We start from the raw sequence: 16,685 nt of genomic DNA, 5'->3' as shown, positions 1-16,685 counted from the left end.
GTTTCTTTTGTGGTTAGATTTGTCTGATTCTGAAAGAGGAAGGTTGAGGTCCTCCACTAATTATAGTATTGCTGGTTATTACTGTAACTGGCTTAAAACCTTTTCTAAGAATTTGGCTGCTCTACCACTTGGTAAACATTTAGTATCTTTAGTACTTCATTGTTTATGGTACCCTTTATCAAGATATACTTTCCTTCCTTATGTCTTTTAATAAGATCTCTTTTTACTTTTGCTTTATCTGAGATCAGAATTGTTACCCCTGCTTTTTTTTTTTTTACTTCAGCTGAAGCATAATAAATTCTGTTCTAGCCTTTTACCTTTACTCTGTATGTCTATCTCTCTGTTTCAGATATGTTTCTTGTAAACAACGTATTGTAGGATTATGGTTTTTAATCCACTTTGCTATTTGGTTCCTTTTGATGGGAGAGTTCATCCCATTCACATTCACAGTTATGACTACCAGCTCTGTATTTCCCTCCATCCTATTTTTTCATCTGTATGTACTTTTGTTCTCTCTTTCCACCTTGTCCTTAATAGTGGTTTTTTTAATTACCCAACCTACCCACAACCTTATTGCCTATCACTCCTTCCGCATCTCTTAGTAGTGTTTTTTAACCCACTGTATTATCTTCTATCATCTCTTCCCCTCTTCTTTTTACTTTTCCCCTAATGTTTCTGTCCTCCCTTCCATCTTGTCTCTCCCTTTTCTTTTTTCTTTCTCCTACTTCTTATAGGGTTAGATAAATTTCTATAACCAATTGAATGGTTGTTATTGCCTCTTAGAACCAAAAAACTGATGAAATGAAGCTTCAGATCATGCTCATCCCCCTTTCTACTTTTCCTCCATTGTAATAGATCTTTTGTACCTCTTCTTGTGAACTGATTGTCCATTATACCTCCTCTTTCCTCTTTTTTCAAGTACTGATCTTTTCCCACCTCTTAATGTATTTTTCTTTGATCCCATAACATCAGAGTCCATTCACAACCACATTTTCAATCCATGTGTTACCCCTTTATGTGTCCCCCAGTGACATATACAATTCTCAAGATTTATAGATATCATTTTTCCAACTAGGGATGTTAGCAGTTTAACCTTTAAATAATATATATATTTTCCCTGATTTACTTTTCTATGCATCTCTTCAGTCCTGGGTTTGTAGATTAAACTTGTTTGTTTCTGGTTTTTTCAATAGAAATGATTGAAAGTCTCTTACTTCATTGAAGCTCCACCCCATTGCCTCTCTTAAAAGATGATGCTGAGTCTCATTAAATAGTGAATTCTTGGTTGTAACTCCAGGTCCTTTACCTTCCCAAATATGATATTCTAGGCCCTCCTGTTCTTTATTGTGGAAGCTGCCAGATCCTGGATAATCTTTGATATTTGAATTGTTTTTGTCTGGCAGCTTGCAGTATTTTTTTCCCTTGAGGTTATATTTTGGAGTTTTGAACAATATTCCTTGGGGTTTTCCTTGTGGAATCTCTTTCCAGAGCTGATCACTGGTTTTTTTCAATGAGTATTTCCCCCTCTGTTTCTAAAATATTGTGCAATTATCTTTAATGATCTCTTGAAGAATGCTATCCACTTTTACAGAGTCATCATCTTCCATTTGCCTTATTCTAGTTTTTAATGTGTGATTTTCTTCAATTAGTTTTTGTATCTCTTTTCCCATTTGATTAATTCCAGTTTTTAAAAATTTTTTTCAGACAATTTTTTCTTTTTTTTCCCAAGCTGTTGACTTGCTCATGTATACTTCTCATTTCCTTTCTCATTTTTTTCTTCTACGTCTCTTCTTTGCCTGTTAAAATCTCTTATGACCACTTCTAAGAAGCCTCTTTGGCCCTGAGACCAATTCATATCCTTCTCTGATATTTCTTCTGTGCACATTTTGTCCTCATCTGAGTTTGTTTTGGTCTGCTCTATCACCATGGTAGCTTTCTATGGTCAAGGTTCTTTTCTGTTTCTTGCTCATTTTCTTTCCTTTTCACTTGGGATTTCCTCTTTTTATTTTACTTTTTTATGGTTGAGCTCTGCTTCTGGGGTAAAAGAGGTGCTGCCCCAAGCTTTCTGTGCAGCTCTGAGCCTTTGGCTTTGAGCTTATGAACATTTTGTGTTTGTAGGAGTAGCTTTGCCTACTCTTTTCAGAAAACAGTCTGGTTTTCCAGAGTTTGCCTTCTAAGCTGAAACTGAAAGCTGCCCCACTGATTTGCTTCTTTATTGAGCCAGGACTGAGGGTCTTAGTTCCTGATTTGCTGTAATTAAGCCCCTCGCATGGGCAGAAATCTGACTTGGGCTGAACACCCTTTTCACTCCAATGAGACTGACATTTCTTTTCCAGTCCAGTCCAATTTTCCAGTCTATCTTGAGCTGGAAAGTGGTTTCATTGCATCAGACTCTGTTCAGAGGCTTGGTGTCATGTGGTTTTCAGGGGAAACTTGGAGAGCTCAAGTACTTTGTTGGCTTTATTCTGCTATCTTTCCCTTCAATTGTTTTAGCTGATCTGGTAGCTGTAAAATGATATCTCAAGGTTGTTTTAATTTGCATTTCTCTAATCAATGATGATTTAGAGTGTTTTTTTCACATAAGTATAAAATGTTTTGATTTCTCCATTGGAAAACTGCCTGTTCATCTCCTTTGACCATTTATCAATTGGGGAATAACTCTTTACTTATAGATTTAACAAAGTTCTTTATGTATTTTAAATAAGAGACATTTATCTGAATTTATCTATATAATCCCCCCACCCAAGTTTTCTGCTTCCTTTCTGATCTTGGTTATGTTTGTTTTATTCGTAAAGCATTTTATTTAAAAACATTTAATAAGAGCCTACTATTTGTCAGTTTCTATACTAAGTACTATGGATACAAGGACAGGCAAAACATACTTCTCTAAAGGAGCTTATCATGATATTGAAGAACTAGCAAAGGCATCAGAAACCAAGCAAAACCTATATACAGAGTAAATGCAAAGCAGTTTTCTGGAAAGAGCGTGTTAGTAATTGAAGAGTAAAGAAGGGATCAGAATAAACCTCCTTGGAACATAGCATTTGAACTGAGTTTTAAATGAAGGTAAGGATTCCTGACATTAGCAATGATGCAGGAGAGCATTCTGGGCCTGGAAACAAGATGCAATGTCACGGGTGAGAACATAAATTGGTCAACTTGGATGGAAACCAGTTGCACAAGAAGGAATACGCTTGCATAGGGTCTGGAAAGGTTGATTGGAATCAAGCTGTGAAGGAATTTATAAGCCAAACTAAAATATTTGTATTTTCCAAGAAACTATAAGGACAATGGGGGAGGAGTGGTTCATTTGTTTTTGGAGTGGCAAAGTTACATGATCAGACCTAAAATGGGGCTCTCTTTCATTCTCTGCATGTTAAAATCTCTCTATTCGATTATGATCCAGTTTAAATGCAATTCCTTTGAATACTTCATGTCCCTTCCAGTTGGAAATGAAAGACTCAATTAGGTAGATAGGGAAATTTATCTTCAAGAAGTTCACTCCCATAGTGAATAGCAACACCAGTTTCTCACAATAGTAGATAGTAGATAGCATTTATATAACAATTAAATGTTGCAAGAGCTTTAAATATTATCTATCTCATTTGATCCTTACAATTACATTGTTAAATAGGTGCTATTATACTTGCCATCTTTGAGATGAGAAAACAGACTGACCTTTGAGCCAGAATTTAAATTCAGAATTTTCCTATACTATATAGAATTACATTTATTGCATGATGTAGCCACTCCCTTGTGAGCTCTACTATACTCAATGTGAAAGGAGCCAGTTTAATCTTAGTGGATTATAGTAATACTTCCTTACCTTAAAGTCAGTTCATGAATATATTCTGAATATGTAGTACATAGTAAAAGATTTTGTTCTAAATCTGATTTCTGATATTTTATTATATGAATTGTTGTTAATAATGAAAAATAGTTTCCCTTATTCCCATGGGTAATTTCTTTTGGTAATTATCATGCAGTGATTTATTGAGTTTAATTACTTCTGATTAGTCTTGTCTAGTTTATATCATTAATCTAACATTCTATTTTTTAATCTGTACCAAATAATTTTTATGACTTCTGCTTATCATAGAGTTAGAGATCTGGAAGTGTTTATTCTCCCTTTATGTCATTTATTTCATTGTTTCCTTTGATATCCTACCTAGATTTTATTTTTGTCCCTATACAAATGCATAAAAGACCACTTTAATCTTTTTGAATTTTTTGAAATGTTTCATTGCATTTGAAAAAAAAATCATTTATAATTTCTTTATTTCCAGGACATGGTCTAATTTTGTATATTTGCCATCTTACACTTAAAAATCTTTTAGGGTGTTCTAAAACTCTTAGTACTATTTGAAGTTATTGAAGCTTAAATATGGTATATTTTCTTAAATGTTACCACTCAACGGATTCCAGAAATCTTTTATCTCTTAAATTTACAAGCTTAGTTCTATAGCTTCCTTTTTGTTTATTTTTCTATTAGATTTTTCCAATTCTGAGAAGAACATTAATGTCTCCTACTAATATTTGTTTACTATATCTTTTTGCATTCTAACATTTCCTATAAGAATTTAGGTACTATACCAGTTGGGTATATGCATTTTAGTATTATTTTTGTTATTTGTAGTTTTCTTTAAACATAATGTACTTGCATATTTCTGTGGGTATTGTGAATTTTTATTTTTGTTCTGTCTTATATTGTGATTGAGACTCCTGCTTTTTTGGGATTCATTGATGCATAATAAATTTAATTCCAGAATCTTATCTGTGCAATGTTGATATATTTCTTGTATATAACTGATTATAGGATATCCATTCTGTCATTTTTTTTGAATTCTTTATTCCATTCTCATTATAAGTTATGAAAGGCTTATGTTTTTCTCTAGTTATTTTGTTATATTTTTAAAAGAATTATTTTTTTTTCCAAATCATTTTTTAGATCAGTAGTTTTCTTTCTTCCCTTTCACTTGGTTTGCTTAAACTGCTTTAGTGAAGCTCTGTTTCCATCTCCTCTGTTCCCATATTCTGCTGCCATTTCTCTATCCTTTTCCAAATTTGGTATTTTCTTTCATTATTAATTTAATTTTCTTCCATTTATTTAGGTTTTTTGGTATGTTTTTTATCTCTTTTCTTTCTTCTTGGTTAAATTAATTCAAAATTTCCTTTCCTTTTCCCCTGTCCATTTTCTTTTGTTTATTAGCTTCTTTTTACTGTACCTTTTTATCCCTAAGAAATCTCTTTGTTTTGTTCTCTTGATTAATTCTTTCCTCTACTTGTTTATTCTTAAATTTTATTCTCTAATTTGTGGGTCATATTTTTATTTCTTCCTCAATTTATGTGGGGAGCTGGCACTAATCTACAGGTGATAAGGCCATACAAATTAGATAAGGCCACATTCCTAAGACTGCCTTAACCTTAAATAGGCAGATATCTAGGCATCTCCTAATCATATCCTGGAGCTTCCTACATGACCAAAGACACCTGATCAGCTCATCCTTTGGCGAGAAACCAATCCTTTGTCTAGGACCCCCACCCTGTACTGAGTTTGCACAACCCTGCTTCCTTTCCTATTGCTATAAAGACCTGTACTATTGCACTCATTAAAACGAGGCTTGATCAGATTATTTTGTCTTGCCTCCCTTCTGCTTGTCCCCTGTATCTTGCTCTTTGTCTCTCTTCTTCCAGGGTTCATACACTCTGCCTCGCAGGCTGAGGCAAATTTATTTCTTCTTCAATCTATATTTCTCATGGAATTAAAGTTTCTGAAATATACCAGGACTGATTTCCACATTCTCATCAATCTCTACAGTATTTCCTTATAACACTTCCCTACTATGAGCAAGTGAAGCTTAGGTTGAAACCTATTATTGGCCAATGAGTGAGAGCCAGGTGATTTGGGTTTTCACGAGGTATTTAAGCTCCCCCCTCCCCCCTAGGATTGCTGCCAGCTGGAAGAGCTCTCTTCAGAGAGAAAAGTTCAGGCTTTAAGGAAGTTTAAAAACTTGCTAAAACTAGAGCTGTCCCAAGATGAAATGAGTCCCTTCAAGAAGAGTAGATTCCTTTTCAGAAAGGTTCTTCAAGCAGGAGGTGGATGACGACTTCTCAAAAATGTAGAGATAAGGACTTTGAATCCTTGCTGGATACTTGGCTATCTTCAGGTAACACAGAGACTCTGTTATGCTTACAGCATATTCTCTGAAACTGTGAATCTGTTATTAATGTGTTACTTTTTCCTATCCCAGAGTCATCATAGGCTATTTCACTCTCGGTGTGTGTCCTTCCTTCATCAACAAAGATATTTAGGTTTTGTGTCCCAGAAAATGATAGATGGAAGAATTTAAGGAGATCCAAGTAAGAAGGGATTTCCTTTTAAACATCAAGGAAAGCCTATATTATGGTGTCTGGTTGGGGGGGGTGGAGTGTGTTGAGTTTAAGGAACAGCAAGTATATCAATTTGGGTCAAATGAAGAAATGAAGAGAACGTGATGGAAAATGTCTGGGATGATGGAGAGGAACTAGATGGTAGTGGGCTTTAAATGTCAACATGAGGAATTTTTTTAAAATACGTGTATCCTAGAGCTACAATAGAGTTTGGGGCAATAGGGTAAAGCATTATAGAAGGTTTTTATTATTTCTCAATCGCCATTTGCAGTTTTAAAGAGGTAACAGGTCTAAAAGAATTGTCAAGATGTTAAACATCTAGCAAACTTGCTTTGTTCCCTCTCAGACATTTTGACCACTGGCAAAATTAATGAAACATTTCTTACCTGCCCACTATGAGCCAGGCCCTTTTTTTAGCTGGTGGGATACAAAGGTGGGATTAGTCCCTGCCCTTCAGGAATTCCCAGTCTAAGAAAAGTGGATAGGGGAGACAACATAGAATATGCATATAGTCAATGGGCACTGCCTTGAAGTGGAAGGATCAGGCATTTGGGGATTTGGGGAAAGACTCCCTACTAAAAGGGGATCTGAATTTAGCTAGAGTGGAATTCCTTGTTGTTTAATAGTTTAACCTTCTGGATTTGTTATCATTCAGTTGTTTTACATTCATGTTTAGAGTGGAATTTAGCTATTTCAGACAGAGGTGGTTAAATACATACTGTTAGGGAGACAGGACATGTCAAAGAAATTTGCAATATTTATTTTTCACATCTGAGGGAAGAGCAAAGATAGGCAAGAAGATGAAAGGAATATTAAATATTTTCTAGCTCAACATTCTAATTTTTTAGATTAGGGAACATAGGCCCAAGAAATCAAAGAGTTTTACCTAAAGTCACCCCAGTAATAAGTGGTCAACACAAGCAGAATCGATGTCCTGAGAGCAATGGATTGGAAGTCAGATGCTCAAAATCTGAATGCTAACTGAAGACTGTGGGGATTTGGGGAAATCCTTTCTCCTTCCCTGGGTATCGGTGTCTTCCCTTGCAAAGGAAAGGTTTGATCTTCGTGTGACTCAAGGCTTTTCACCTTCCTGATCATTCCCCTCTGTATATTCTCCAACTTATCAAAGCCTGTTAAGAAACCCAGAACTGAACACGATGTTCAGAAGAGATATAATCAGGGAATAGTAATCCAGGATGTATCTACTATCACCTTCTTATTCCTGCACACTTTCAATCAATCAATATTTATAAAGTACCCCAGTGCCACAAACTAGAAAGGAAAATCCCCAAATGAAACCGTCCCAAGCCTTTACAGAGCTTACATTCATCAGAGGGGACAACTTTTAGATGAGAAGGACATAAAATAGATATGACATAAGTGCCATGTAGCTTTTTGTGGGAACACAGTATCTGGAGAAGAGGGTGAAAGGCATTCTGTTGAAGTCACTTAAGTTTTCTCTCCTAATTCTGTAAAAGATCATACTAGAATTTGGGGGAACCATAGCAAACAGTTGGCTTGTACTGAATTTACAATCTATGAGAGCATATTGGTAAGTTTTTGGGGAGATAACTGTCATGTAACCACAGTTCCCTTTCTGGAATTTGGGAAGTTGAATTCTGCTATGTGATGACTATTTTACCTACAACTGAATGGGTTGATGATTATACCCTATGCAGCTTTGCCATCATTCTCTTCATCACCACCACCCGTGGTCTCCATCGCCATCTTCACCTTAATACCAACATTGATCAGCTTTCCATAACTAGCACAATCGCTCTGAATCAGGTGTATGAGCCTCTGCTCTTCTCAGTATATGCATTTAAAGCCTATCATTCTGCCCTCAACTTATTGTTCCAGGCTAAATTCTTCCATGTGGCATTCCAGTCAAACTGTCCTGGATGTTGCCTGACATTGTGCAAAGAAATCAAGATGGAAAACAATCTGTCTCTCCCATTTCAGATTTATCCCCAGTGCCTGGTACAGTGATTTGCATGTAGATGGGGCTGAAAAAAAGTTTATTAACCTGGAAGATGTGGCCTTCAGCTCTATCACTATTCTGATAATACTCTTTTAAAACCATTCCAGCTTCCTAAATGTGGGACCCATGTCCTTCTAGGATAGAGGACAGACTCAGTCTCCCTTTCTTTCTCCTTGCCTCTTCCTCCCTCCTCCCTCTTGTACATTAAGCATCTCTTAATTCAGCCTCAGATTTTTTTTTTTTTTTTTTGGTGAGCTGTGCCACAATGTAGCTCTGGGCAGGTACTCAGTAAACATTTGCTGAGCAAAGGGAGGTTGCATAGATATATTTCTAATCCTGAACTTGTCCTTTCCTTTTGCTTTTAGTCAAACAATATTGTGACAAGTTAGGGAATTTGAATCACGTGGAATCTTGGGACTTGAAGAGATCTGAGAAGTCAACAAGCCCCAAATGTCCACTGTGCTTCCTCTGTTGGTTAGTTGACTAGGAATCCCTTTCCAGGTGGGGGTTAAAATTCTAATCCTTTTAAAAAATATATTTATTTGTTTAGATTATACATATACATTCATTTTTTTTTTTTACATTTCCATATGAGTGATATTGGGAGTGGAAAATCCAACCAAAAGGAAAAACGACAAGGAAAAGAGGTGAAAATACTGTTTCCATGTGCATTCAGTTTTCATAGTTCTCTTTGGAGGTGGGTGGCATTTTCCATCCAAAGTTAAATAGAATTGTGTTGTATCATTGAATAGCTGAGAAAAGCCAAATCTATCATGGTTGATCATCATACAGTCTTGTGGTTGTATGTACATATATATGTACACATATACAATGTTCATACAATGTTTTCTTTCGTGTATAATTTCTTCATTCATCTTATTCTTCACTCAGCATCAGGTAATGTTAATCTTTACCAGCTTTTCTAGAATCAACCTGTTCCTCATTTTTATAAAATAATAATATGCTGTTACTTTCAAATACCATTACTTAATTCAGCCATTCCTTAAGTGATCCACTCATTTTCTAATTTCTTACCACCACAAAAAGCTTGCTACAAACAAAAGACAGAAAAGGACGCATGGTCTCTGGGATGCAGAGCCAGTAGTGAGACTGCTGAATTAAAAGGTATACACAGTTTTATAGCCCTTTGGGAAGAGTTCCAAACTGCTCTCCCAAAAAAGGTTGGTTGGATCAGTTCACAATTCTACCAATAATGTATTAGTGAGGGACATCACTTTGCTTCTTGGGGAATTATTCTAGGGATGACCTAGGACCTATGATTTCTACTATTCTCTGAAAAAGCAGAGACTTGCTTGGGGGACAGCATGTTCTCACAAGAAAATGTCTACTATTTTGTCAAAGGTTCCATAGATATATGAACTCTTGATTAAGTACAATCCAGGCTATCTTTGCCTGGGATTGATGGCCCAGGAGCTTCTTTCCAGCTCAGAATATCTGGGATTCTTTCAGAAGATCAATCTGCAGACATACTGGGTGGGGAGTGTCCCATGATGTCCTGAGTGGTTATTCTCCCCCGCCCCCACTCCAAAGAAAGATATTCTTAAATTAGGTATTATCTATGCTGATGTTCTCTACTGTTTTCCGGGCAGCAGTACCAGGGTAGTTGAGCACCCACTAATAAGTTCAGTGGAGTCTTTTGGGGCCCCCTTAAAGTACACGAACATTTTCTGAGGTTTTTCCTCTTCTGCTTCACTCCAGTGCTAGCCTCTGGATGCATTTAATAACTATTTAATCCCCATAACTCACAGCTTTGAATGAGGGTGTGAACAGCACATTCTCTCTCTCTTCCCAGACACTTCCTTTGCTGTGGCTCATACATTTTAGGGCTCTTGGAAATTTTTCCAGGGGTCCCGTTTCAACAAATCACCATTGCCAAAGTGGGTTTGATCAATTCACATTCGTTCCATATAAATATATAAATGTGCATATATATGTGTGTGTGTATAAATGTGCATATACATGTGTGTGCACATACATGTATGCATATATATGTACATAGGAGTGCACGTGTATATACAAATGTGCATATATGTATGTACATGTGCATATATAGGTATATGTATATAGAGAAATGTGCATATATATATGTGTGTGTATATATGTGTATGTATATATGCAGGACTATCATGTCATCAATTTAGGGAATTCTCAGTGAGAAAATGATCTCTGGCAGAGTAGTTTAACCCTTTCTTTGTAACTTGTAGTTCACAGTCACTGAGTAGATAAATAAATTATTCAGCTTCATCAGCTAGTATGTGTCAGAGATGGACTCGAAGCCAGTTTTTCCTGACTCAGTAGCTCACTCTTGATCTACCAAGCCTAACGACTTCTGGCTGGGCTTCTTCTGACAAATTCCCTTTTCAGTTTTGTCCCGAAGCCTTTCATAGGAATTATTCTGTGGCGGGCCCCTAGAAATGGTGGGACATATATACTATGCTGAAATATCTTATCCGCATCTCAGGGGCTCCAGAACTTGCTTGCTCTTCAAGTTTCCTTCTCATTCTATCTTATCCATGATGATGATGGAATTGAATAGGATACTCTTACTAACAACAGCAATAATAACATTTATATTAAAGGATTAAATTAATTAACATTTAAACAATCCTATGATGTAGATGCTGTTGTTATTCCCATTTTACTGATGAGAACACTGAGAAATAGTAATTCAATGACATGTTGAAGGTCACTTGGCTAGGGAGTATCTAAGGCAGGAATCAAACCCCAAGTCACTGTGTCACTTCATGGACATTTTAATCCCGAATACCCATGAGGAGGGCAAATAGGTAGTGCACCAGCCCTGAAATCAGGAGGACCCGAGTTCAAATGTGACCTCAGACACTTAACACTTCCTGGCTGTGTGACCCCAGGCAAGTCACTTAACCCTGTTTGCCTAAGTTGCTTATCTGCAAAATGGCTGGAGAAGGAAATGGCAAACCACTATAGTATCCTGGCTAAAAAAAAATTTTAAGTAGCGTCACAAAAAGTTGGACATGAATGTAAAACAACTGAATGATAACAAATCCAGAAGGTGAAACTATTAAACAACAAGGAAAAAGTCTAGACAGGCAAAGCAGTTTTATCAAGGTTTCCCAGAAATAAGCCTGGGTATTGAATGCAGAACCACTTCAAAGCTTCCCCCCAAACTAAGTTACAATACTTTTCATCTTTATCAATTTGTATTTTTTGGTAGAATTTAAATTACCTCTGGCTCTGCTTCATCCATGTTCCCTTATCCTGCCTCAAGAATCCAGCACAGGCTTTTCTACCCCCATAGACCTTTAGTGAGTGAATACTGAAAAATGAAGATGCTGATAAATGACATTGAGTGCTTAAGAATGGCATTTCTGATGCAAATTAAGACAACTCTGAGATACCACTACACACCTGTCAGATTGGCTAATATGACAGGGAAAGATAATGCGGAATGTTGGAGAGGATGTAGGAAAACTGGAACACTGATACATCATTGGTGGAATTGTGAATACATCCAGCCATTCTGGAGAGCGATTTGGAACTATGCTCAAAAAGTTATCAAACTGTGCATACCCTTTGATCTAGCAGTGTTTCTACTGGGCTTATACCCCAAAGAGATTTTTAAAAATAATTACATTTTTTTATTGACAGTACATATGCCTGGGTAGTTTTTTTACAACATTATCCCTTGCACTCACTCCTGTTCCAATTTTTCCCTTCCCTCCCTCCACCCCTTCCCCTAGATGGCAAGCAGTCCTATACATGTTAAATATGTTATAGTATATACTAGATAAAATATATGTGTGCAGAACCGAGCAGTTTTCTTGTTGCTCAGGGAGAATTGGATTTAGAAGGTATAAATAACCTGGGAAGAAGAACAAAAATGCAAGCAGTTTACATTCATTTCCCAGTGTTCCTTCTCTGGGTGTAGCTGCTTCTGTCCACCATGGATCAATTGGAACTGAATTAGATCTTCTCTTTTTCAAAGAAATCCACTTCCATCAGAATGCATCCTCATACAGTATCGTTGTTGACATCTATAATGATCTCCTGGTTCTGCTCATTTCACTCGGCATCAGTTCCTGTAAGTCTCTCCAGGCTTCTCTGTATTCATCCTGCTGGTCATTTCTTACAGAACAATAATATTCCATAACATTCATATACTACAGTTTATTCAGCCATTCTCCAACTGAGGGGCATCCACTCAGTTTCCAGTTTCTAGCCATTACAAACAGGGCTGCCACAAACATTTTAGCACATACAGGTCCCTTTCCCTTCTTTAGTATCTCTTTGGGGTATAAGCCCAGTAGTATCACTGCTGGATCGAAGGGTATGCACAGTTGGATAACTTTTTGGGCATAATTCCAGATTGCTCTCCAGAATGGTTGGATTCTTTCACAACTCCAACAATGCATCAGTGTTCCACTTTTCCCACAAATCTTCCAACATTCATCATTATTTTTTCTTGTCATCTTAGCCAATTTGACAGGTGTCTAGTGGTATCTCAGAATTGTCTTAATATATATGCATTTAATAATAATGCATCTCTCTGATCAATAGTGATTTGGAACACTTTTCATATGAGTGGAAATAGTTTCACTTTCATCATCTGAAAATTGTCTGTTCATATCCTTTGACCATTTATCAATTGGAGAATGGCTTGATTTCTTATAGAGTCAATTGTCTATATATTTTGGAAATGAGGCCTTTATCAGAACCTTTAACTGTAAAAATGTTTCCTGAGTTTGTTGCTTTCCTTTTTTATTTGATGTAATCAAAATTTTCTATTTTGTGATCAATAATGGTCTCTAGTTCTTCTTTGGTCACAAATTCCTTCCTCCTCCACAAGTCTGAGAGGTAAACCATGCTATGGTCCTCTCATTTATTTATGATCTCATTCTTTATGCCTAAATCATGGACCCATTTTGATCTTATCTTGGTATATGGTGTTAAGTGTGGGTCCATGCCCAATTTCTGCCATACTAATTTCCAGTTTACCCAGCAGTTTTTGTCAAATAATGGATTCTTATCCCAAAAGTTGGGACCTTTGGTTCTGTCAAACACTAGATTGCTATAGTTATTGACTATTTTGTCTTGTAAACCTAACCTATTCCACTGATCAATTAATCTATTTCTTAGCCAATACCAAATGGTCCAAAGAGATCTTAAAGAAGGGAAAGGTACCTGTATGTGCAAGAATGTTTGTGGCAGCCCTCTATGTAGAAGCCGGAAACTGGAAACTGAGTGGATGCCCATCAATTGGAGAAGGGCTGAATAAATTGTGGTATATGAATGTTGTGGCATATTATTGTTTGGTAAGAAATGACCAGCAGGATGATTTCAGAAAGGCCTGGAGAGACTCACATGAACTGATGCTGAGTGAAATGAGTAGGACCAGGAGATCATTATATACTTCAACAACAATACTACACGATGATCAATTCTGATGGACATGGCCCTCCAACAACGAGATGAACCAAATCAGTTCCAATAGAGCAGTAATGAACTGAACCAGCTACACCCAGCAAAAGAACTCTGGGAGATGACTATGAACCACTACAGAGAATTCCTAAACCCTCTATTTTTGTCCGCCTGCTTTTTTTATTTCCTTCACAGGTTAATTGTACACTATTTCAAAGTCCTATTCTTCTTGTGCAGCAAAACAACTATATGAACTTGTATACATATACTGTATTTAACTTATACTTTAACATATTTAACATGTATTGGTCTACCTGTCATCTGGGAGAGGGGGTGGGGGGGAAGGAGGAGAAAAATTGGAACAAAAGGTTTTGCAGTTGTCAATGCTGAAAAATTACCCACGTATATATATCGTAAATAAAAAGCTATAATAAAGAAAAGAAAACTTTAAAAAAAGGCATTTCTAAAGCTCTTGTTTTCTCCCTCCTTTGCTCACAATCAAATAATTTAGTTCATAAAGAACGAAGCAATTTGATCTTCATGCATTCTGACCTGGGTGAAAACAAGACCCTGACTGGTTATATTTGTATAGTTCAGAAAGATCCTTTTGTTTGTCTGTATACTATTATATATGTTATTTATTCATAACCCACTCTGTTAAATCTGAGTATCAACCATTGTCAGTACAAGACTTCAGACATTCTGTCCATTGTCTAATTACTTGATTTTATTCACAGAATAATTAGCCTGCTAAGTACCTAATTATTGCTAAGCATGCATCATGTGTCTTGCAGTCATTCTGTAAACATTAGCAAACATTGTTGAATTTGAAACATTCTCTGCTAAATGACTAGATGTAATAACATCTCGAGATTAGTAATTTTCTTTTAATAATGAAAATTCTAATTTGTCCTGGTCCATAATATTGTTGCATTGTGTTTTATTTTTTTTCCTTTCCCAAAGCTGGTCCCCTTTGAAATGGAAACAATGTTTCTAAGTTAAAGGACCCAAAAGTTGAGTACTGAAACAGTTATTTCCCTTCTCAAGGTCAATGCTATTGTAGAACCCTCTGTAAACACAGGGGAAATCTTTCATCTCCTTTGCTCTCTGAGATTAACAGCAGCATAATTTCCTTCACTTTTATTAACTGAATAGAAATTCTCTTATCATATTTAACATCTACTGGTCATCCTGCCATCTAGGGAAGGGGGTGGGGGGGAAGGGGGGGAAAAATTGGAACAAAAGTTTTGGCAATTGTCAATGCTGTAAAATTACCCATGGATATATCTTGTAGATAAAAAGCTATTAAAAAAAAGAAATTCTCATATCAGCAACATATATTTGGGGTCAGGGAAGCCTGATTAGGAATGTCAGCAGACAAGAGGATGACAACCAGAGGATGACAACCAGAGGATGCACTTGCAACACTCCATTTTTTGCAAAGCTTGACTGAAGTGTCACCTTTGACAGGAACCTTATCCTGAACTGCACCTCTTCCATAATCCCCACAAAATTACTTTGTATTTATTTTGTATATAATACATTTTAGGTAATTCACTTATATTTTAATAAAATATTCACACACATTTTTGTAAAATATTCACAAATTCACATAAATATTTAATGGAATATATTTTATAATTTACATATATTTTGAAGAATATTCACATATAACATTATGAAATATAGGTACATGTTGTATCCTCTGATGGAACATTAGCTCCTTGATGGCAAGATGGACTTACTTTTGTCTTCACATCCCCAGTGCCTAGCATAGTGCCTATTATGCAGAAGAGGCTTAATTAGTGCTTGTTATTGTTATTACTAGTCAACTCAACAAATAATTCTGAAATATATAATTTAAATTAATTGAAATTTAAAACCACAATAAATTGTTATTATTGATAAAATTTTTTTTACTATGATCTATATTCCAATCAGTTGGTCAATAAACATTTATTAACTGCCTACTATATGCCAAGCATAAGAATTGAGGATATAAGAAAAAAGTAAGACAGTCTCTGCCCTCGAGGAATTTACAATCCTAATTGAGGGGAAGACACATGAAAGGAAGCTGAAAAATATAGTGGGAGTAGATGGGAAGATGGAGAAGAAGGTATCCAGTGAGGTGGAACATAGTCCAAGGAGCATAGCTGGTGGGAAATGAATACCTCTTACCACTCTTTTTTAGAAAGCAGTCCCTAAAATGTTCTCTTGGGTTTGCTCATTTCACTTTGCATCAGTTCATATAAATCTTTACAGGATTTTCTGAGGACATCCTACTCATTGTAATAGCACAATAGTATTTCAATTATATGTTAAAACAATTTTAACATTTTTTAAAGTTTTCAGTTACAAAATGTCTCTCCCTCCCTTCGTACCCTCTCCCCTTACTGAGAAGATAGGCAATAAAGATATAAATTATACATGTGCATTTCCATATTAGTTATTTTGTAGAATAATACTTGATTTTCAAAAGAACAAAATGAAGTGAAAAGTAATATTCCATTCTGTATTGTCAATATCAGTTCTTTCTCTGGCAGTGGTTAGTATCTTCACAAATAGTCTTTCAGGATTATCTTGGATCATTGTATTACTGAGTATAGCCAAGCCATTTCCAGGTCTTTGCTGAACAATATTGCTGTTACTGTACAACCTTTTCCTGGTTCTATTTTCTTCACTTTGCATCAGTTTATGTCTTTCCAGGTTTTTTCTGAAATTATTCTGCTTGTTATTTCTTATAACAAAATAATATTCTATTATAATTATATATCACAGTTCAGCCCTTTTCCAATCGATGTATGTCCCTCTGATTTCCAATTTTTAGCTGTCACAAAAGAACTATTAAAACATTTCTGTACATCTTCTTCCCTTTGTTGATGTCTTTAGGATATAG

The sequence above is a fragment of the Sarcophilus harrisii genome, chromosome X, assembly GCF_902635505.1.
Source record: "Sarcophilus harrisii chromosome X, mSarHar1.11, whole genome shotgun sequence".
NCBI lineage: Eukaryota > Metazoa > Chordata > Mammalia > Dasyuromorphia > Dasyuridae > Sarcophilus > Sarcophilus harrisii.
Note: the sequence above shows the minus strand (reverse complement) of the source record.